Raw genomic sequence first — 24,672 nt, forward strand, 5'->3', positions numbered from 1 at the left:
ATTAAGAAAATGCCTTACAGGCTTGTCTGCAGCCTGATCTTATAGAAGCATTTTCTTAATCGAAGTTTCCTCCTCTCAGATGACTTTAACTTGTGTCAGCTGACATAAAACCAGCCAACACGCCTACCTTCACAGGTGAGGGGTAAGATCAGGGCAGCAATATGGATGAAGGCAGGCCAGCGTAAACTCTCATGTGGCTAATTCCCAGCCTTGTCCCTAATCCCACCTCCAAAGAGGGGCCATTAAGATTTTTCAAAGCAGGTCCTATCACAGGGTTCTGCCATTTCCTGTCACAACCCGAGGGTGACATGCCAGTCTCCTTTAACACACACCCAAGTCACTTTCCACCCGGCAAGCTGGGTGCATCTATTCATAGCCTCTTGGCCACTGCCTTTGGGTAGGAAGACCCCACCACCCCCACCACATGCACCCACATGGAGGAGAAACTCAGAGGAAAGACAGCTTTGTTAATTAACCCTGACAACCACAAGCCAGACTGCGAGCAAAGCTCCCTGTGGAACCTGTAATCTCCCAGTTTCATTCTCATGAGGGCCCTGTGGACTCTAGTCGCTGTGTGCGGGGGACACAGCACAGCACTCTGGGGACCGCCATCCATTCTTTAGTACCAGGGCCCTGAAAGACAGCCGCACTGAAGACGACAGTTCAGAGGCTGTGCCGGTTAGATATCAGAACCGCAGTCTATTTCCCACACAATTTAAAAGTCCCCCAACAGCTGTTTCATTTCCCAACGGCCTCACGGAGCATGGAGAAAGACCAGGCCGGTTTCACACAGCCAGTAAGTGGACCCAATGCCAGCCGGTAGAGGCACTAATTAGCCCCAGCTGAGGCAGAAAAAGCAGGCCTCTGATAAAGGCTGGGAGCCAGGTCCACCCCAGGCAGGTGTTTAGTATGTGCTTGCAGCTGTGCGCCACGCATCTTAAAGGCACAGGCTGCGGCGGGAAGCCACAGCAGACCCACTCCCTCAAACACACCAAGATCGTCTTGGATCCAGCACTGTTCCACGCCAAGCCAATCTACGTGACACTAAAACGAACATCTCCGCAGACTCACTCTAAGGACAGGAAGAATAGGAGAGCGTGTGTGTTAGTGATACAGAGGCAGGTAAAGCGGTATAGCAGCAGACATCGCTGCCTACCAAAGCCTGGGACCCCATGCCTACTCTGGCACTGCCACCATGAAGCCCAGGAAACACAGACAAGTCACCTTCCGAACCCCAATATTTTTGTGGAGCGTGCAGGTACACAAGGGTGTGCATGTACTAGTTATGCATGTGGAGGGGTCAGAGGTCAACCTCAGGAGTCATTCCTCAGGTACCATCCAGTTTGTTTCGTGAGGCGGGATCTGTTGCTGGCCTGGAACTCAACAAGTGGCTGAGCTGGCTGGCTATCAAGCCCAGAGGAGTCTACCTGTCTCAGCCTCCCCAGGGCTGGGATTGCACACACAAACCACTATATCCAGCTTTTTTACATGGATTATGGAAACCAAACTCAGGTCCTCATGCTTGGCAAGGGGCACTGGGAGTCAAAACCCAGCGAGGCCCACAGAAGCAGCCACCTCTCGTAGAGATCTGCCCATGGACCATAGAACAGAAACACTGCCATTGTCATCAAGGGTAGCTGGACAGGATGGCAGGGTCTGTCCCTGCCCTCCTCTGAGCTAAGGACTTTAAGGGGCATATTCAGAACCAATAAACACCATAATTTCCTAGTAAGTTCGATGGCTTCTGGTACTCAAACTGCCGGGTGGCTACTTCTAAAGCACGGGAAACTGAGGCAGAAAGGGTGACTTTCTCTCCCAAGAAAACCAGGTAGTTCTAGGTGAACCGAGTCTTGAGAGCATGTTCACAAGGTCTCCTGACACCCAGGCCAAATTGCAGAGCCCTACCCTGCCCTGCAGAGGTCAGCAGACAGCAATCCCCCAGAAGGGCTCTGCACAGCCCCCCCCCCCCCCCCCCCGTCTGTGCAGCACCGTCACCATGGCAACCACAGCCTTAACAACTTTGGCATTTCCACAGCCTCTGATTGATCCAGGGCTCAAAATTAACATTACAATGAATCAGTATTTGCATTTAATTTTTATTTTAATTGGATTTTACATAACAACATCTTTAGGTTTCACCCCTAAAGACAGGGACCAGTGAATCTACAGCACCAGACACCCCAACCCCCAAACCAGCAAGATGTAGCTGGTCCTTTTCAAAGGCCATGATGCAACAATGGGACTTGCTCATTGTGCTCAATATTCTTTCCTTTTCCTGAGGCGGCTATTAGTTTGCTGATGTTCAACCTTTGGGGAATTGTAGGGGGCTGTGGACCCCCAGACCCTGAATTTCCTGTAAGCAACTTGATTGCAGATGCTCGGAGCTGCCCTCATCTGCGTTAACTTGTTTTCCTGTGTTTGCAGCTGCTCTGAGCACGAGACAGGGGAGTGGGTTCTGGTGGCTGCAGCTAAAAAAATCCCAGAGCACTATATACGCTGTACCTGAACACAATAAAGTGGGCATTCTTGGCATTCTTGTTTCAAGGATGACCCGTGTCCCCGTGTCTCTATCTGTGTGCATGTGTTTTTAAATCTCCAGCCTAGCTCCACGTACCATCCCGTAGTGCAGGCGCTACAGGGGATATCTATATATGATTTATTTATTTATTGCATGTGTGTGCTTGCATGCATGCTATGGCACACGTGTGGTGCTCAGGTGACAACTTGCAGGAGTCAGTTCTCTCCCTTCACCATGTGGGTCCTGGGGTTTGAACTCAGGACATCAGGCTTAGAGGCAGGATCTTTCCCCAGAGAGCCATCTCGCTGGCCCCTGAAGTCCATCCTTTAGACCATGTTCTTGGAGCCTACTGAGGAACAAAAGATAAGAAGACAGGAGCCAACACCCAGGGTGTCTCTGAAGGAGCCACAGTGACGTTCAGAGAAGAGAAGGATGCTTCTCCACTGGTGAGAACCAAAGGCCTGGAAGGAGCCCAGGCATGCGGTAGGCACTCCTATTTGTGTGATGAACAGGTACCATTGCCCAGGCTAGCACACAAGAAGCTCAGACAGTGGACTCTGTCACTGCTGCTGTAGTTCATGGCTGCTAAAGCAGGGCGCTTTGGAGTATGGGCACATGGTAGCAGGTGTGCGTGTGTGTGAGTGTGTGTGTGTGTGTGTGTGTGTGTGTGTGTGTACCTAACACATCAGCGTCTGCAATAGTCTCAGCCTCCCTCTGCCTCAGCTCCTTCCATCCCAGGCTGAATGAAGACCAGAGCAAGACTAGGTGCAGAGAGAAGAAGAGGGCCTGTTTGGGCCCTGCTCTCTGGGGACTTCTGGGGACTCCATCAACTGGGAAGAAAGTCAGTTTCTTTAGAAGATGCCATTCCACCATTTTGATTAAAAGCTACACAGGACACTCCAGGAAGAAGGTGACATGGCCTTTGGCATTGGATCTTGTTAAATTTGTATCTGTGTGCACGAGTGTCTGCCTGTGTGGTCTATTAGAATGTGTGTGTTCGGATCCACACACCCCCGTCCATACAGAGAGGCCAAAGAGGTCTAGCATCCAGTTCCATTACATGCGGCCTTATTCTCTCCAGTCAGGGTCTCTCACTGAACCTAGCAGCCAGCTAACTCCTGAGATCCCCCTGTTACTGCTTAGCCTCCAGCACTGGGGTTACAAACCATGTCTAACTTTGCTGGGGATTCAAACTCGGATGTCTGAGCAAGTGATCTTGCCCACTGAGCCATTCCTCAGCACAGCACCAGAAGGATGCATAGCCAACTGCCAGGTACAGATAGGTGGAGGGGGAATGGTGTTCCCAGCAGAAGGAACACTATGTACGAAAGCACAAAGCAGCAAAATGGTGATTATCAAAGTCCTTTATGTCGGTCTGGGGGAACCCCTCACCCTGGTGACCAACCGACAGTCTAGCCTGCTAAGGGGAGGGAAATAACAGAAGGGACCAGAAAGTCTCCCAAGCCGGCCACGATACGTGCCTAGCAGCAGTGATCTATCTGGGACCTGGAAATGAAACACCCTGCATTGAGCATGCAATCCAGGAAGAACACATTTGGTTACAAACAGTGGCGTAGACAGAAAAGGGGTTTTCTCTATATTACACTACAACACTCAGAGTGGAAGAGGCCAGCAAAGACCTACTTTGTTTATCTGTTTTGCTGGTCTTGATCCAGGATCATCAGTCATAAAGTCACAAAAAGGCCACCCAACTTCCAGAAATTATATCAGCTTTCCAGGAAGGATAAGATAGATGCTCTGAAAGCCCTTGGGATTTGGGGGCTTTCTTTGGAACCAGGAGTCCTTTCCACTGACCCTGAATGTCTCCTAGCTAAACTGTCTAGGCTTCCCTGGCTGGGGGTGGCTAAGGGCAGGCTTTGTTTCCCAATATTGTGCAGAAGGGCTTTCTGCACTTGCAACCCCACAAACTGAGGCTTGCAGGCAGCCAATAGCCTCAAAGATCACCTTCCGTCCGCCTCCCTGGGTCACACTCTATGAAAGTGAATTTCACTATATGCCTAGGAGAAACAAAACCTATGTTCACATGGAGACTTGTAAGCAAATGTCCCAAAGTGAAAACAGCCCAAATGTTCATCAACAATCCAAAGGAGAGAAAGGTGTGTGTGTGTGTGTGTGTGCACATATATCCTCCCACAGGTCAGCAGGAAGCCAAGAGCCTATCATCTTCATAGAGCCTGTGGCCATGATGGTTAGGACTAAATATTCCCAAAGACCCATATACTAGTCTTAGTTAGGTTTCTATTGTCGTGGTTAAATAACTGGATCAAAGCAATTTGGGGAAGAAAGAGTTTATTTTACCTTACAGGTCAAAGTCATCATCCAGGGATACACACACACACACACACACACACACACACACACACACACACACCCCTGCAGTGGACTATTACAGTGCCATGTAAAGCCACAGAGCACCTCTGCATGTGGTACTACATGCCCACAAGAAGCACCAAAGCATATTCAATAAAAGTAGCTGGACACAAAAGGCTACATGTTTGATGGTTCTGTTTACTTGCAATGTCCAGAGCTGGCAAATCCATGCAAACAGAACATATGTGATGGGTTTGCAGGCCTAGGGCAAGAGAGACTGGACTGATGATGCCTACCAGATGTCTTTCTGGAGTGATGGACATACAGCAAAAGCAGACAGTATCAATTTGTATCAATATACTTTGTGTGTACACTAAAAATGACAGAATTGTGCATTTATAAAATTATGATTTATTTTATATGTTTGAATATGTACCACATGAGTGCCTGGGAGTTCCAGGTGTTTGTGAGACACCGTGTAGATGCTGGGGATCAAACTCAGGCCCTCTATAAGAGCAACAAGTGCTCTTAACTGCTGGGTCATTTCTCTAGTATCACATAAGACTATGTTATTAAAACATCTTAAATGCCATATTCTGTAGATCTCTGAAGTGTTTGAAGATGATCTGTCTATCTAAAATATATCTTTGTTTGATCTTGAAAACATACCTAATGAGACAGGTTATATATGGAATATTTTCTCTGAATTTGTCAAATGCAAATGAACTAGATATTGTTGATGTTTATTGCCTGTATACATTGTATATAGTCATTGTACTTATTGTATATAGTTTTTCTTATATTAGTTATAGCCTTCTTTTTTATTTTTAGACAAAAAGAGGAAATGTAGTAATATTTCATTTGTATTTTAATAAATAATGCTTGCCTGAAGTTCAGAAAAGCAAAACAGCCAGCCAGCCACTGGCTCCTACCTCTAACGCAGTCCGAAATGGCGATCCTGCCTCCAGGAATCTCAGAATGAGACTGTGTCAGAGACCTGCCTACTCCTGTCTTATATTCCTCTGGGATTAAAGGCGTGCACTAATGCCACCTGGTTTCCATGGTAAACTAGGGTGGTTACTAGGATTAAAGGTATGTGTCACCACTGCCTGGTCTGTAAGGCTGATCAGTGTGGCTGTTTTACTCTCTGAACTTCAGACGAGCTACAGATGAAATATCACTACTTTAGATTCCTGGAGGCAGAATCACCATTTCAGACTGAGGTAGAGGTAAGAGCCAATGGCTCTGACCTTCAGGTTGATCCCCAATTTCTGTCTCTGGGTTTTTATTAATTGTGCTACAGAAGTGTAGCAGCATCCCGTGGGCATGATGTAGGCTTCCCTCTGTGTGCTGTGAATATGCTTTATTGCCATTGGTTAATAAAGAAGTTGCTTTTGGCCAATGACTTAACAGAGTAAAGCCAGGAGGAAAATCCAAACAGAGATACATCTCTGAGAGTAAAATCCAAACAGAGGTACATCTCTGAGAGAGTAGGCAGAGTCGAGGAGATGCCATGTAACTGCCGAAGGAAACAGATGCCCAGGACCTTACCAATAAGCCATGAACCTCATGGTAAAACACAAAAATAATAGGAATGGGTTAATTTAAGAAGTAAGAATTAGTTAAGAAGAAGCCCGAGCTAATAGACCAAGCAGTATTTTAATTAATATAGTTTCTGTGTGATTATTTCAAGTCTGGGTAGCCGGAAACAAACAAGCAGCCTTTGCCTACATGGGCAGAGGGAGGTACCCACCTCAGATTCTACCACAGAGGCTAAGGATGTTGATCCCATGGACTGGAAGATTCTAAAGCCCAGCTAGGATGAAAGAAGAAAGGGAAATGCCAGTATTGGAAGAGACCTGAGCATTGCAAGAGCCCAGCCAATCATTGCACAGCTGATCATTCATGTCTGCCTTTAGAAATTCATGTTGGGGGAGGGGGTTGCAACGAGATGATTCCATGCATAAAACCTAATGACCTGAGTTCAACCCTAAGAGCCCATATTGTGGAAGGAAGGAACCCTCTTGCAGGTCCTTTGACCTTTATACATGCACTCATACACATGCACAGATGCACAGAAAATAAATAAAACTATAATGTTGGGGACTGTAGACCCTCAGACCCTGAATTTCCTGTGACCCCCTTGCCTGCCAGAGTAAACAACTTGTTTTCCTGTGCTTGCAGCTGCTCTGAGCATGAGACTCTCAGGAGTTCCTGATGGCAGGGGAGTGTTTTCTGGTGGGTTTGGCTGGGGCGTGGCTATCAGTTAAGGATCCATATATAAGCTCCCCTGGAACTCAATAAAGGGGGCATTCTTGGGGAATTCAAGGATGACCCATGTCTCCTTGTCTCTGTCTCTGTGTGTGTATGTATTTAAATCTCCAGCCCCTTTCTCAGCTACAGGTGTAGTACACATAGTTCAGGTGCTACAGGACCGTAGTACACCTAGTAGCACAGACACTACACTATAATAATAATAATAATAATAATAATAATAATAATAATAATAAGAAGAAGAAGAAGAAGAAGAAGAAGAAGAAGAAGAAGAAGAAGAAGAAGAAGAAGAAGAAGAAGAAGAAGAAGAAGAAGAAGAAGATGATATGGAGAAATTTTGTGAAGGGGGCTCCCCAGGGTAGGCATGAACTGCCGAGTATATATAAAATAACCATAAGCAAGCAGACAGATAATACACAGGAGATGCCTAGGAATCACAACAGACCCACCACACAGCTGCTAGATCATCCCAGCAAGGCATGTACTCCCTCTCCACCCACAGGTCGGCAGGGAGCCAAGAGCCTATCATCTTCATAGAGCCCCCTGGCTATGATGGCTCAGACTAAGTATCCCCAAAGGCCATATACTTCGTTAATTTTTCTATTGCTGTGGTTAAACCCCCAGATCAAAGCAATCTGGGGAGGAAAGAGTTTATTTTAGCTGACAGGTCACAGCCCATCTTCAATGGAAGCCAAGGCAAGAACTGAAACAGCAGCTTGCTCTGTCTGCTTTATGGTATAATCCAAGGGAGGCTTCACCCACAGAAACCATTAATCAAGAAAATGTCCCCACCCACAGACTTGCTTATAGGTCACTTTAAAAAACAACAACAACAACCTGGCGCACGCCTTTAATCCCAGCACTCGGGAGGCAGAGGCAGGCGGATCTCTGTGAGTTCGAGACCAGCCTGGTCTGGTCTACAGAGCTAGTTCCAGGACAGGCTCCAAAGCCACAGAGAAACCCTGTCTCGAAAAACCAAAACAACAACAACAACAACAACAACAAAAAGCATCTCATTGTGTAGCTCTGTCTACCCTAGGAATTATTTGGAAATCAGGCTGGCCTCCAACGACAGAGCTCTTCCTGTCTCTGCCTCCCAAGTGCCGGGATAAAAAGCTTGTGCCACCACGCCTGGCCTACAGGCCACTGTTAAAGAGGCATTTTCTCAAGATTCCCTCAGCTGCGTCCAGCTTGACAAATAGACACATCACTATAACTACAACCTTTCCTTTCTCGTTTGTCCCCAAGATCGGCTATTGATATAGCAATAAAAAAAATGCTTAACTTTAAAAGCTCCACAGCCTTTAGATTTTCCAATACTTTAAAATTCCAGTCTCTTCAAAACACCCTATTTTGTTCCTGTAAAATAAAAAGTTCAATAATTTCTTACTCTAAGAGGAAGAAAGCAGGACACAGTTACATTGAAATCAAAGTCCAAAAATGTTCACTATCAGACTTCTGGGACTCACTCGTCATCTTCTAGGCCTGTGCAGTTCCACCTCTTCGGCTCTGCCCAGCACAGAACATAGTTCTCACCTCACAGCTCAGGCTGGCTCCACTCGACACCTGTGGCTGCCCTTTGGCGGTCACCCCACGGTACTAGCATCTTCAAAATGCTGGGGTCTCCAGTGCAACCAGGCTGCAGCTTCACCAACAGACTCTCTTCAGGAACTCTGACCCTGCCACATGCTGCCAAGCATCAACTTCTCTCTCCATGATCTTCTCAATCCTGAGGTTTCTATTGCAACTAAGGCTGCACCGCACCAGTGGCCTCCCCTGGCCTCTCACAGGGCCAGACCTCAGCTGCTCTCCACGACCCCTTCATGCCTTCAAAACTTGTACCACATGGAAGACTCCTAAACATTATGAAGTTCATCCACAAGCATGAGGTACAGCCTTGGCCTATCTGCACGCCAGCTTCTATATGTTTACTCTGAGGAAAACACTTCCCGGAAGACTTCTCCTCAATGATGCTGGTCTCTTCTTAATCACGGCTGACTCTTCAGCCCCAGATAACCAGTATTGATTGTCTCAGCTGCGCAAAGGTTTCACTTGAGTGGTTCTGGTCTCGTTCATCACAGCTGGCCAGAACCACAGACTCTAACTCAAAATATGACTGATACAGCCCTGATAGTCTTTACTTCCCTCTGAAACTACATAAGCTCCCAGAGAACAGCCCGTTAAAATTTGAGCACTCAATGGCCTTTTCAACCCAAATCCTCCCCCAAAACATGTGATCAGGTTGGTCACAGAAATACCCCACCAGCCCGGTACCCATTTCCGTCTTAATTAAGGTTTCTATTGCTGTGATAAAATCCGGGACATTAAGCAACTTAGGGAGGAAAGGGTTTACTTCATCTTGGAATGCTAAGATCACAGTCCATCACTGAGGGAACAGGGTTGGAACCTGGAGGCAGGAACTGAAGCAGACGGTGTGGAGGAGCGCTGTTCATTGACATGCTCAGTTTGCTTCCTTATACAGCCCAGGAGCACCTGCATAGAGGCGGCACTGCCCACTGTGGGCATGCCCTCTCATACCAATCATTACTCCAGAAAAGATGCCCACAGACGTGCACACAGGCTAATCCAATGGAGACGTTTTCTCCATTAAGATTTCCTCCTTCCAGCCTTATCTAGGTTTGGGTCAGGTTGATAAAACCCAATCATGGCAACACTGCAGGCTTCGGTGAACCCGTCAAGAGGTGGGGCCTAGTGGAAGGAAGTCAGGTAGGTCATCAAGGGCATGTCCCCAAAAGGAACAATGGGACCCTGGCATCTTCCTCTCCCTTTGTTTCCCCCCAACCACAACACTTCCTGTGTCACACCACAGGGCCAAGTGACTAGTCACACAAACCTCTGAAATAGTGAACCCTAATAAACCTCTCCACCTCTGTTTTTTTAATTTTACATTTATTTATTTACTGCCTGTAGAAGTCATACCTAACTGTAGAGTGAATTCTCTCCTTCCACCATGCAAGCCCAGGGATGGAACTCAGGTTGTCAAGGTTGGTAGCAATTGTCCTTACTAACTAAGCCATCTGCTGGCCCCTCTCTGTCTTCCAAGACATTTTGTTTGTTTGGAGACAGGCTGTCGCCATGTAGTTCTGGCTGTCCTAAAACTCACTAGACAGAACTAGAGTGACCTTGAAGTCACCAGAGAGCCACCATTTCTGCCTCCCAGGTACTGGGTTTAAAGGGGTGTGTGTGTGTGTGCCACCACGCCTGGCCTTTTAAGGATATTCTCTCGGGTATTTAATGGAAGAACACTGGGAATGTAGGGACGACGGTCATAACAGAGGCTCAGCAGCCCAGCTCCTATAGTATACTGGGCCCTGGCTCAAGGCTGGGCTCACAGCCCGTAATGGTTGAACTCATTTGCTGGGATCTACAGGGAACTCATCCTTCTCACTAAACAAGCTTCCTAGCTCTAGCAAAAGGTTCCAAAGGTGTGTTGTATTGGATAGATGGTCTCAGTGCATTCAAGTGTTCCTGGCAGAGAAGGGAGCTATCAATAATTAAACAGAGGAGAACTGAAAGCAAAGTGACGTCAGAAACCACACTGCGAGTAAAATGAACAGATCGCCTCTGCCTAGAGAAAGTTAATTCACGCACATGCCTAAGGTGGGGCTTCTTCCGTTTCTGGGATGATTGGGGTACCCAGGAAACCACAGTCGCTACCTGGTTGCCATAGAAACATACCTGTCTTCAGTGATGGGCAGGCAGACTTCCTGCCTTGGTGCTGGAATTGCCAGAGGACCCAGCATGAGGAAGAGCGATTTCTGAACACCAGAGCCCTGTTCTTTTTTCAGTTTCTTTCTTTTTTTTTAAATTGGTTTCCTTACAGCGAAGGTCTTGAAGTGGAATATTGCTGACAAGTGCAGTTTTCTTTCTCCGTATCATAAATACAGAGACGAGGCCTTCAAACTGTGCTTTGAAACACATCTAATCCAAGAAACAATAAGTAGCCACTGACTGGCCGCACAGGCAACCCTGGGTTTCCCACACGCCACAGCAACGCTACTTGCCTGGAGGCAGCCCAGCTCCCAGCACCTCTCTCCCTCATTCACCCTAAAGTTAATTTTTATATTAGCCCATTTCTCTCATGGAGGCCTCATCTCCTTAACTTTCCACTGCTGATTCAACAGCCTGACCCTGGCAGGCTGAACTACTGAGAAACATCAGGGAATAACAGCCTTTGGAGGGACGCCACCAAAAGTCTGGCCTGACCCAAACTAAGGTTGAGATGGCCCCGCACCAGTCAGCAGCAGCCTGCACCATCTCAGTCAAAGGAGAAAATGAAGAATTCTCACGGGGAGCCCTCTGGTTCCCAAGGCAGGATGCCAGCAGGTCCCACCTCCAGATCATAAGGGAAAGGTTACTCTTGAAAGGGAAACTGGGCACATCAGCCAGTCTGATGAGCAGATGGACGAGAGACAGTATCTGAAGAAGTAAGGACAGCAAAAAGTGAACTGGGACCCCTGGCACCAGGGCTTCAAAATACCCCAAGTGAGGGCTGTCAAGATGGCTCAGCAGATAAAGGTGCCTGCTGCCAAGTCCAGCGGCCTGAGTTTGATGCCTTGGACCCACATGGTGGAAGGAAAGAACTGGCCCTGGCAGGTTGTCCTCTAACCTCCAAAACTGCACACATACACACACACACACACACACACACACACACACTGCACACACAGAGATGCACACACAAAATAAGTAAGTTTTTTTTTAATTAATGCTCCATATAAAAGCATGAGGAGCTGGAAGCCTTCTTCAGATCAAGAGACAAGCGAATGCTCAAATCCAAACAAACAAGGCAGGAGTGGAGAAGTGTGGATCAGGAACAGACTGCACTCGGCTGCAGGGACAAGACCGATTTCTTGGAGGACTCTGGACATTGCCCCTTATATCCAGCTAATGCATTTTACTCCGTATTGAGTTTAGATTGAGTTAGCAAATTCTAATGGTGTATTTATGATACATTTCCATTAATTCACACAGCCACAAGTATGGACCGTGCGGGTTCCAGACAGTCTGGGGATAAGGAGGAAGTCGGGTAAACAAATTAAAGAGAGTAAGCCACGGAAGAGATGAGCAAGGAAGACTTGTGTCAAGGCTCCTTTAAAAGCCAACCAGCCTTCCTTCCTTCCTTCCTTCCTCCTTTCATTTTTTTTGCTGTTGGTGGTGGTGATATTTTGTTTCTTAGACAAGATTCAGTTTGTCCTCAAACTCACTGACACTGAGGCTGGCCTTGAACTACTGACCCTCCTGCCTCCACCTAAGAGATGGAATTACAAGCATGGGTCACAACATATGGCGCCTGTCTTTCTTTCTTTCTTTCTTTCTTTCTTTCTTTCCTTTCTTTTATTCATTCTTCCTTACTTACTTCTTTCCTTTTCTTTCTCTTTCTTTTTTAGATTTATTTATTTTATGTGAATGAGTGTTTACCTGAGTGTATGTCTCTGCCCGTGGAGGACAAAAGAGGGCACCAGACACCCTGGACCTGAAGTTACAGATGGTTGGGAGCCACTATGTGGGTGCTGGGAACAGAACCCAGGTCAGTGCTCTTCACTGTTGAGCCATCTCTCCAGCCTGCTTTTCTTTCTAATTACAAAAGTCACAGACTTTCGGAAAACTCAGACTACGCAGAAACACAGAGGAGCAGGGAAGACATGTCCACTCAGCTCCCAGCCATACTCAATGCCTGTTCTTCTCAGTTTAGCACCTCCTTCCCATGGGCCTCCTCTGGCTTTTCCCTCTCAAACATAAGTAAAATGAAGCTATCTGTATAACTGCATATTTTGGTTCCCAACCCCATACTTAGGAAACGCTTAAACTCCCGGTGTTCTACTCCAGGAACTAACTCCTACTATCCGACTGTGCGCTAATATTAAAGGAATTCTTAGGAGTTCTCTCACAAGATGAATTTGAAGCAAAATCTGGTCAGAGTTTTACATCACTAAATATACTTTGGTCTGAAAAGTAGTATGATTACTTGTCCTCTGCAATACTTCATGGAGCTGCCATGTCCCTAATTAACAATTAATCACAATAAGAAGCACCGCCTCCCAGTCTCTTAGATCATCAGCATAGACTCTCCCAAGTATGAAAACCCGTCATTAGAATGAGGAGGACCGCATCCTGGCCAGTGGCTTTCCTTGCTAAAGCATCCAGTGGGAAGAGCACACAGCTTCTAAATAAGGCACTGAGTCCAGAGCCCAAGGGTTGAGCTTACATGCAAACCTCTGGTGGCCTCCCACTGTGGGCAAGGCTGCCATCCACCTCCTGCCCAGGAGCCCTGCCTTGTTATCCCACCTGCCACGGAGCTAAGAGCAAAAGCTGGATGGTGGCACCAGCAGAGAAAAGCCTCAGAGCTCAGCTCCCCGGCTTCCACACCCCCCACTCCTGCTTCTGTCTTGCCTGTGCCCCACTCGTGGGTCCCCTCCCAGTATCACTTTCTGCTGTGCCGCAGCTCAACATAGCGGGTGCCAAGGTGTCTGCATTTTCTAGGAGGTTCTTCGTTAATTTGTTCTTTCTTTCTTTCTGCAGTCAGTCTAGCTACATAAATTTCTCAGTACGCTCTTCACTGGATATGTCTTACCACACATGTTTACATTTTTTTAAACCATTTTTTTTCCTGAACTGTGGAGCTGACGGGGTATTTGGAACTTATCCAGCCATAAACTCCCATTTGACAAATGAGGAGACTGAAATCTAGAGAGGAAAGCTTCCTATGCCAAGTCAAAGCCAGACATTAGCCGGACAGGGGTCATCTCAGCAACCCATAAGTTTCGATGGCTCCCAGACCGCTATGTCACAGTTTTAACAAATGCCCAGAACAAACACACACCCATCAGTGACACACATAGGAAATGCCACTAGTGCACTGGCCTGGCCACGCAAGCCTGCAGAACAACCCCTCAGGCAAGCTGTGGAGATTTTAAATAATTCAATGCAATCACCATCCTATAGTTGAGCAAGTGGGGGATGCTCCAGCACACATCTGGGCATCCATCGTGCTCCTGGCTCTATTCCAGTAAGGGAATGCCAACCAGGAGGAATCCACAGGGTTCCAGCTTCAGAGGCCCACTGCCTCGGGACAGGTGGGCAAACAGTGCCTAACCAGTACAGCTGGGCTCTCCAGAGGGGCATAGAGAACACACAAGCCAAACAATACTGGCCTGAAAAAAATGGATGGATTTTTTTTTCCAGAAGCTTCCTGATCAGTAATTCTGGAGCCAGTCTCAGAATAATATTCCACCACACATCCATTCGAGATACCTATGCCTACAGTCATCCTATGCAAGGTCCCTCATAATTACTACCAGTAACCACAAGGCATGAGCATGGCCCAAAGGCTGAGTCAATGCCGAGACTAGGTGATGATTATGACAATAATGGTGATGGTGATGGTGGTGATACTGGTGACCACAACGATGATGGTAGTGGTGGTGGTGATAGTGGTGACCACAACGATGATGGTAGTGGTGGTGGTGATAATGGTGACGACAACGATGATGGTAGTGGTGGTGGTGATGGTGGTGGTGGTGGTGGTGGCGGTGGTGGTGATGTGGTGGCGGTGGTGGTGATGTGGTGGTGATGGTAAATACAGGTGGTGGTGGTGATGGTGACCACAATGATGATGGTAGTGGTGGTGGTGGTGATGGTGGTGGCGGTGGTGATGTGGTGGTGGTGGTGGTGATGGTGGTGGTGATGGTGGTGGTGATGGTGGTGGTGATGGTGGTGGTGATGTGGTGGTGGTGATGTGGTGGTGGTGATGGTGGTGGTGATGGTGGTGGTGATGGTGGTGGTGATGGTGGTGGTGATGTGGTGGTGGTGATGGTGGTGGTGATGGTGGTGGTGATGGTGGTGGCGGTGATGTGGTGGTGGTGGTGGTGATGGTGGTGGTGATGGTGGTGGTGATGGTGGTGGTGATGGTGATGGTGGTGGTGGTGGCAGTGGTGATGTGGTGGTGGTGGTGGTGATGGTGGTGGCGGTGGTAATGTGGTGGTGATGGTGGTGGTGATGGTGGTGGTGATGGTGGTGGTGATGTGGTGGTGGTGATGGTGGTGGTGATGGTGGTGGTGATGGTGGTGGTGATGGTGGTGGCGGTGGTGATGTGGTGGTGGTGGTGGTGATGGTGGTGGTGATGGTGGTGGTGATGGTGGTGGCGGTGATGTGGTGGTGGTGGTGGTGGTGGTGGTGGTGGTGGTGGTGGTGGTGGTGGTGACCACAACGATGATGGTAGTGGTGGTGGTGGTGGTAGTGACTACGACAATGGTGGTGGTGGTGGTGGTGGTGGTGGCGGTGGTGACCACAATGATGATGGTGGTAGTGGTGGTGGTGGTGACTACAACAATGGTGGTGGTGGTGACAGTGACTGGGGATAATAACACGGATGACTGTCGTGATGGTAGTAATGATAACGGTGGGTCTGATGGTGGCAGTAGGTGGTGGTAACAACTATGAGCAGTGATGGTAATGTCTGGTGGTGAGGACAGTGATGACCCTAGTGACATGGTTTTCCTAGAAAGCCAGTAACTTCCCCAAGACAAGCTATGGGAGGGAGCTCCTGGTGCAAGGAACCCCTATATTGTGGGGTCTCCTGACTGAGAGGCCCTGAACCCCTCACCTGTGCTTTTATTTCATCTGTCCCATTCTCACTGACATCTCCAAACTCCAGGATCTCACCTGACAGTGGGGTCAGGGGACCATCAGGCCACACTATGTCAGATTCAGCAAGAGAATAGCATTGGGAACAGAGGATAGCGAGTCTTTGTCTAAGACTCCAGGATGAAGGCAGGCCAGAGTTCTGACATGGCTGTCTTCCAGACGGGCTAGCTTCTAACTTCACTAGCTAAAAATGCCAAGGCAGCAGCTGCAGGTCACATACCGCACCTGGAAGCCATGGCTGTGCCCCTATCCAGGCTGAGCCACCAAGCACACGACCCACGCAGACACTGTGGAGGGGTTTTTAACAAACGACATCTCTACCCAGCTACACTTGGGCAAGAGTGTGGGGGAAAACCCTGCTTGGACCCCAGGCTGGACAGCATCTATTTTTTTATTTATTTATAGTTATGTTCATTGTGTTTTTGGCTGCATGTATGTGTTGAGGGTGTCAGATCTTAGAGTTACAGGCAGTTGTGAGATGTCATGTGGGTGTTGGGCATTGAACCGGGTCCTCTGGATGAGCAGTCAGTGCTCCCAACTGCTGAGCCACCTCTCCAGCCCCAGGACAGCATTTATTAACAATAGTAACAGTAAACAGGAAAACAAACAAATGAAAAACAACCCTGCATGGTGCTGGAAATGACCGATCTTTAAGAGGTTCTCAGTTCCCTCCAAAAATTATGTACAGGGAAGCAAACGGGAAGGGTGGGTGGGAGTGACAGGGAGGGGTGAGGACTGCCATTGGTTCTGCTTCCAGGCAGCACCACCCTTTGCAGACAGAAAGCAGAGCGCAGAGCATTCTCTCACTGAGAAGGAGCATGGTATGATTCGTGAGCACACCGCTCTGGGTCTGACTGTGAGCACTGCAAGCAAACCTCCTCGGCCTGAAAACACATCAACACAGGCTTTCCAAGACTCCCGGGCAAGGGGCAGGAGGCCCAGCCTCATTGAGCATGAGAAGCAACTTGCAGAGTCATCTGGAATATTGGAAGCCCCAATATTAGCGACCCTGTAGATGCAAGAGGAAACCCAAGAAGGGGGGATTTCAGAAGCCACGAGATCAAGAAGACCCAAAATGGTCTTCCAAACTCCAAACCCAGACATTCCCGGCTCCCTTCCAGTAGCCTTTACACACACACACACACACACACACACACACACACACACACACAACATGAATTTGGAAGAAAAATATCTAACGGCACAGAGGTGCTGCCATCCAAGGAGGCTTAACCAGCGACAGTGACCACAGACTTGCCACCTTTCTTCTGAAGGTCCAGGTGGGCCCAGAACCCTCCCAGACAATACATCAGAAAGCACACGCTGTGGCTGGGCCAGAGGTCCCTGTCTTCTCCCAAGCTGTTTTACAAATGGAAGGAAACAAGACATCCTCATTGTCTACCATGAGAGTTGCCCGTATCAATGGGAAAGCAGCAGCCTGGGACCTGACGGTGTGTCTGGAGGTCTCAGGTCTGAGCACTGCTAGCATGGGTGTCTGTGTCAATTCATGCCTCTGCTGGTGTGCCTGGTCAAACAGGGCACCTTTCTCTGCTGGCTTCCTTAGTACCCGCAAGTGCAAGGAGAGTGTTCCTTCTGAAATGTGGAAAGCATTGGAGCACACCTCAATACTCCAGCACTCCCCCGCCCAAGGATGCCCACCCTCGCCACTTACGTCCCAAGAGAACCCTCTACATGGCCACAGTCCAGCTACTGCTGCCAGCTGGACCAGACATGGAGGCAAACGAAGACACATTGTGTACCACTCACGCCCCGGAAGGTGCTACCTTAGCTTAGGAAATGATGACGAGCCGTACAAGAAGACAGCCCAGGCCAGGTCACACCAGGCAGATAATGACAACCAAAGCAGGGGACAAGGCCTGGCTTAGCTCTGGGTCTTCACCTTTCGGGACACAGACAGTCTGAGGCTCTTTATTTTGCTCTTATCTCTAAGAGACGGGTTTGATGCCATTTGCTTCCCAGGTTCCTCATGAAGGAGACGGTAATTGCAGCAAGGCCCCCACAGCATCTCAGGCACATATACCCTGTACCCCAAATTCCAACACTCCGCTGTGCACTCGTCTACTAGATATTAGATGAAAGAACTGTAGTCAGTCCGGCACGTGTCCTCGGAGTCCAGCTTAGGGACCAGGACTATGCCAGGTACAGGCCAGGGAAGCCAATAAGAGAGCTCGCCATGTAGAAATGAGATGGACAAGCGCCCGGTTCAAGTCACTTCTACCTGGAAGACTCCAAAATGACCCCGAGGAAGAGCTCCCTTGGTTCAAACCTAGGAAGACGAAGAAGGGAGAAAAGGAAAAGCAAGGGAATCTGGTGACAAGAGGCTGTGTGGATGGAGCTTGGGCCAGGGAGTCACTGCCCATGGGCATGAAGTCTCACTCGGAAAAGACTCAGGAGCCTTTGCCAGATGATGGTGGTGGTTATGTAACTGTAGACTGAGAGAAATATCATTGAGCTGTACACTTAAAAGGGCCATAACTTTATTTGAGTTATAGTACAGCATTGCAGAGGTAGGAATCTCGTAGTTACAGAATTCTGGAGGAGAGAGAGAGGTTAGCAACCACCCAGTCCCTCTACTCTCCCCACATCTCCCACTTAGAAGGCATCCCCACCCGACCCCCCAAAAGCTCCCTTGCTCCTCTCCTAGGCAGAGGCTCTCCTACATGGGTCCCTTGACCTCCAAAGGCTTTTTGATGACTTGCCCACCCCATTCTCAGCTTAAGCCTTCCCAGACCCTGACTGGAAGAGGCTCGCAGGAGGCATGGGAAATAGCACTTACTCTGTAAGAGGACAAACCTGATTGGGGGAGCAAGATGCCTGAATGTGCACCCCTACATAGAGCTGCTTGTGGCAATGCCGTAGCGAGACCACCAGAAGGCACGGTACAAGGGAGGAGGTGACTCTGGCTGAGGGGAAGAGGCAGGCAGTCCAGATTCACTTTGAAGATTCACCAAGAGCAATGAGGGACAGAAAAGAGCCCTCATCCCTACCTGCGACACAGAGCTTCCACAGCTGAGGAGAGAAGATTGTCTAGTTATGATACGTAAAAGATGTGGGCTCAACACAGTTTTGGACCAGCTGGGATGGGTATCATGAACCCTATATCCTATCCCGGAACATGGATTGACATAGATGTGTGTCACCTACCAGTTTAGGGGATTCGGCAGGTGCACTGCCTAAGCTACTCATACTGAGGGACTCAGCCTCGGCTGAGGCAGACTTAGAGCAAGGAAGGGTTTCAACAGAGACCCGAGGATACTGAAGCAAAATCCATGAAGGCTGTGCAAGTTGAATTCCCCTACCCCCTGACCCAGGCCTTCTTCCATTTTAAATTTAATTGGCAATCCTGGGGGTGGAGCCTAGAGCGTCAGGCAAGGCAGGCAAGAGCTTTACTGCAGAGCTACAGCCCCACTCCCTTTCTTCCTTTTCTTTAGGATCATGGGAATCTTCACGGAGCTGTGGTAACCAGTCTTGCGCTTTCCTAGTCAGAGGCCCCTTGCCGGCTCCTGGAGAAGACTGCGGAATGGAAAGAGGTAGAGCTGAACTGGCACCTCCACCTCCAGGCTCCTGGCTGCTTGCCAACTTAGGCTGCACCCAAAACACCACAAAGAAACAAATAGGGTACCAGGAAAGCAGAACCACTAGGCTGGCGAGCGTTGCGCCAGGGTCATTAAGGTAAAGAAAAGAGCTCCCAGCAGCGCCGCCTCCTACCCTCAGGCTGGCGGGAGACAGTGAGCCGGGAAAGCCTGGGAGAAGAGAGGGTTCAGTTAGTCATGGTTCATAAATGCCGAGGTGTAAAGCTTTGCCTTGGAAATTCATTTTTACTTGAACCAACATGGTCAAGATAGGGCTCTCTAACGTGTGTGTGTGTGTGTGTGTGTGTGTGTGTGTGTGTAATTTCTTTAAGCTCACGCCTTGCTCATCAGCACTAAAGAAACATCTTACCTGTCAAACTATATTATCTGCAGTTATATATTACAATCAGCCCCACTAGTAGGTGGTTTTGAAGTGAATGTTGTTCTCCTCTTACGTAGAACAAGGGGCACTAAGGGATTAGCCCCTCAGCCCATCCTGATACCTCCATATGTAATTACATCCTCCACAGATTAAGAACCCAACTTAAAAGGATCTCACTACAAGAACAATGTGAGAATTAAAGACACACAGACACCCCAAAGTAGCCCCAAACGACTGTAGGTTTGAGCGGGAGGGGGGCAAAGCAGAGCACAACTAAAAGCTCCAAGTGTCGGCTCATCCTAACTCCAAATGGGCCCTCCCTTCCCTAGCACGATTACATCAGATCCTGACAAACTCCAAAAACATACATAATCCCCATCAAGCCTGGGCCAGCAACTCGTAAACTGAAAGCATCCCTCACACCAAACAAGCCTGGCTTGGGACCCAGTACAAACCAGATCCTAACCTAGGTAAAGAACCAAGTTGCCAAATAGCTTAACCTTCAATCCCAAGGAAACACCGAGGCTCCCTGGGACAGCCTGGGATTATCATTGGATTACAGGTACACCCAGAGTCCCACCATTTATCAGGGGCAATACAGAGTCTGAGAGGAAGTTTGAGAGGAAGCCACAGAAAGCATCCTGCTGCCTAGCCAGTGTGGAACTGGATGTGGATCCTGAGTGCTGAGTTCAAAAAGCCTAAGAGAAACAGGTCTACCACCTAACAAAAGAAAACAGCGTCTCTGGGTAAGGATGGAGCTAACCTAGCAAGAGGCCCTGGACCTTCTTTCTCCATGGGAATTTCTAATTCTGCACAGCCTTGTGGCCAGAGAGGGGGACTGGGTCTACATCTAAAACAATTCCTTCAAGTTCTCCATTCTATCTCTGTCTCTGTCTCTGTGTGTGTGTGTGTGTGTGTGTGTGTGTGTGTGTGTGTTTGTGTGTGTGTGTGTCTCTCTGTCTCTCTCTCCCCCACACTGTTGGTCATAAGCAAGCATCTAGCCAGAGTTTGGGCAAACCCCTGTTCATCTGGGTTGTCCACCTGCTCCGATCTCTCACAAGCCAACAGCCTCCAGACATCCATTCTCAAAGACATGGCTTCTGACCTGTTAAGACACATTGACAGTTATGTTTCACCTAGGAAACACTGTAAAAGCAGGGCTCAAAGGAATCCACGTTAGGCAGTGGCACTACATCCTGAGAGACAGGGAGAGGCACAGCCCCTGGGCCTTCCCATTGGCACATTATCCAATAAAACCTCAAGAGCTCCGTAATTACAGGCGCTTTCAAAAGTGAAACAGAAATAGATCGAAGGCCAAAATACTGGTTTGCTTGAGACAAAGGGCTGGCTTTAACCAGGAAAGCAAAACAAAACAAGACAGCTTTTGGGTCTGTCTTTTGAGCCGAGAAAGTCAGACTGATTTTTTTAAATGATTATTAAATCTGATTTGGGGGAGATAAGATTCCAGTCAAAAGCCATTTTCTCTTTAGGATATAAAATAATTTGCTAAGGCTCAGAACAGGTGGCTTTCTAAAGTCCCCGACATCAAATCAGGATGATAAACGAGCTTGACATCCCTGGATGGCCATCATCTCAAAGACCTCAGGATTCTGGAGACAAACCAAAGGACCCAAACCAGAGGTTTATGTTTCCGTGTCTCAGTGCCTGCTAGGTCTTCTGTGAGAGCACCTAGGAGCATCCCATACAAGGGCAGGTGGCAGGCATCCCCAGCCCAGCCCAGTCCCCACCAGAGCTCCGTTTTGAGAGTCCCTGACACCAAAAGGTTCTGTTCCTCCCTTGCTAAAAGGCTGTTTTTAAACTGGGAAGGGTACTAAGAAGAAGAAGGCAGCGAAGGAAAGCCATCAAGGGACTTGGCAGGGCCGCGGCAGCTCGGACTGGCACAGAGCAAATGTTGAAAGGCAATGGGCTGAGTAGAGAACAGTATGCATATCCAGGCAGTGCGTTTTTTAAACCATGTTTTAATACTATTAAATATATCTTTTTCTTTTCTTTTTTTTAATCAAGGAGTGGAACTGGAAGAAGGGGCGCCTCGCGGACCTCGGCCTCCTGCATCGGGATGACTGCATGGGAGCAGAGACAGTTGGGGCTTGGGGGTGGGGGGCGGTGTCTAACAGGGTTTGGAGTCCTGGCAAATACCCTCCTCTTGGGGGGTGGGGGGGACTCGGTAGTGGCTCGGAGAACAGAGGGTGGCCTCCCCAATGACCAGGCGGGGAGGAAGGCTCCAGGAACCATAGACTGCGTGTCTACGGAGACCGCCACTTTCACACAGCGACTCGAATTCCAAGAGCGACATCCCTCCAGGCACTTGTTGAACAAAAGGGCTCCAGTCTGTAGTCGCAGGCTTTTGGAACCCTTCGCAGACGCTGGGTGGTGCCTTGCACGGCGGGCTTCCACACCCGCGAAGGCCGTGCCACGCAGCCCGCGGTAAGGACAGAAGGCAGCGCACCCAGCCGCCTAAACTTTCTCGAATCTCCCAAGCTTTCACTGTCAAGTTAGAGCCAGGAAGGAGGCACAAACCACAGCAGAGGAGGAAATGAGAGCGTCATCCACAATATAGACAAAACAAATTTCTTTTTAAAGAGATGAGAATCCAGTGAAGAGCACCTACTGTGTGCAAGACTCTGTGTCAAGAACTGCACATAGTGCGTTCTCAGCTCCATAAAGGACAGCTCCAGAGGGACCGTACCCATAAGATAGAGACGCCAACTGCGACCCAAGAAGGTGGCGTGTCTGGCTCAGGTCTCAGGGCTGGTAACGGCAAGGCCAGGGCTGGGTTGATCTTTCCCACTGTCCCAGGGCTGGTCACTACCGCGTGGGTCCCCATCCCTTTTAGAAGCCCACAAGCGTCCCACGTGGACCCTGTGGGCCTCCCCCCACCCCCGTGGGGAAGGATTAATTCCCGCTACCCATGAGGCAGGCACTGTGCAGGTCGGGTCCTAACCGTACCATCATGTTCCTGAGCTACGCACTGCGCCGAGCGACAACAACCGGGGGCTCAGCTTGCGGGGGCCTGACCGCCTACGCCCACCCCTCCACTCCCACGCTGCGCACAGCGGCTCCCCCTCCATACTTGCCCTGTACTAGTCCCCACCGGCAACTGCACCCCGACACACAATTTCACCAACGCAGTCTGAAAAGTGTACATCCCACCGAGCACACCGATCCCCACGAGGACACGCCATTCTAGAGCCACGCCATGGTCCGCGGTCTGCTGCAAGTCCAACACGCAGAGAAACAGGCACCATCAGCACCGGTGCGCACACACCCGCGCACTCACACAGCTGGGTCGCAACGAGCAGTTGCACACACGCTCCCTCCACGCAGCCCCGCGGCCCCACAGTAGCCCCTTTCCTACCGGCTCCGGCACTGGACGCGGTCCGCCGGCTTCTCGAGACCAAGTTCGGCGGCGGCTGAGGCCAGGGAAGTGACTGGGAGCTCGGGCGTCCGTGCGCCCGCAGCCGCTGGGTCGGCCCTGCGACCTTCGCCGCTCGAAGAGACAAAAGGATCCGCCGGCTCAGGAGGGAGCGAGGTGTGGGCTACCGCCGCCGATCCGCAGGTCCACCACCCGCAGCCGCCGCCAGCCCGGGAAGGAAGGGACGAGAAGGCGGGACCCGGAGGCGGAGGCCGGGGCGGGGCACACGGCGGGGGCGGACACTCAAGTTTCCTAAGGATCCGCCCCCCACGCCGCAACCACGCCCTCAGATTTAGCCCCTCCCCGGCTGCAATCCGACCACGCCCCCGTCCTGTGACACACCCACTGCTGGACCCTCGGTTCGCGACCCCTGGTTCTCACCACCCTGACCGCTCGCAGATTCCCGGCTGGGTGTCAGTCCCACGGGACTCTGGTGTAGGGGAGGGGCCGAGCGCTGGTCCCACCTCCCTCACCCTTGGCCTCTAGCCTGCGGGTGTGGGAGAGGCCGAGAGGCGGCGCCCGGAGGGGCCGGCTTTACTCCAGCGCCCCCCGCCCCCACAGTTCTTGGCAGGAAGTGCGGCCCTGGTGGCCAGGGAAGTGGAAAAGAGGCCTGAGTCGCCCTAGGCACCCCAGCACCTTCTGGGCCGCCCGCCAGGCCCTCCTCCCTCCCTCTCCACGCCAGTCCTGTGTGCACCTATCACCCACCTTCCCGCGCCTCGTTAAAGAGAAGAGCCTGGCCTGGAGGCAGAAGGACCTGGATTCCCGTTGAAGTTCTCCCAACTCATTCAATGGTCTTGCCAAGAAAACCCTTAGATTCATTCTCTCAGTCTCAGTTTCCCCACCTATAAAACAGACAGTGAGGAGGGCCAGGATCTTTCTTTGGGGCTTTGCCTCCCTTGACATTCAGTGTGGTTTCAGTTTCCTGGTGAGGAGGGGGGCTTGGTTGACATCTCCCATACTAGGGACAGCTGGCCTTCTGGGTGCCAGGGAGGGGCACGGTAGCTCCTTCATCAACTCCCGGCATACCCTGGCAGATCGCACCTGCCATGCCCACCCACTGCAAACATCCCAGAAGACAGGTAACCACAGAAACAGTTTATATGAGGAGCTGGGCGAGCCTGTTGTGCAGAGACAAAACTGTCTCTCTGGCGTCTCTAGGGAAAAACTCAAATCCCTCCTTCAAATCCTCCTCCACAAAAACATGCGGGTGAACTCCTACTATACAGGAGGCTGCCAGGGGAACCGGTAGTGGAGCGGCTAGGAGAGTGAAGGGCAGCCCCAGGGCCTCCTCCATTCCTTCCAGCTTCTAGTGCAGCAGGGCAAAGCTAAACCCAGAAGACGCAAGGGGGTGATGGCTGCGAGGGTTACAGGGCACCTGTCCAATGATGCTAGCGGGCTTGTCGTGGTCCCGTGGACCACGACGACTTCCTACCCAGTAAAGGCCCTATTGAAGGTCATTCTGTCCCTTTCCAAC

The 24,672-nt window shown here is 49.9% G+C and overlaps 1 protein-coding gene across 1 annotated transcript in view; it reads right to left on the minus strand.

The window, feature by feature from the left end:
• Hpcal1 (hippocalcin like 1) overlaps positions 1-23,647 on the minus strand; it is a 107,562-nt gene extending 83,915 nt beyond the window's left edge. Inside the window, exon 1 of the mRNA XM_075984060.1 lies at positions 23,142-23,647. The gene's annotated coding sequence lies outside the window, so the exon portion shown is untranslated. The remainder of the gene's footprint in view (positions 1-23,141) is intronic.
• Between the last annotated feature and the right edge of the window lie 1,025 nt (positions 23,648-24,672).

The sequence above is a fragment of the Microtus pennsylvanicus genome, chromosome 8, assembly GCF_037038515.1.
Source record: "Microtus pennsylvanicus isolate mMicPen1 chromosome 8, mMicPen1.hap1, whole genome shotgun sequence".
NCBI lineage: Eukaryota > Metazoa > Chordata > Mammalia > Rodentia > Cricetidae > Microtus > Microtus pennsylvanicus.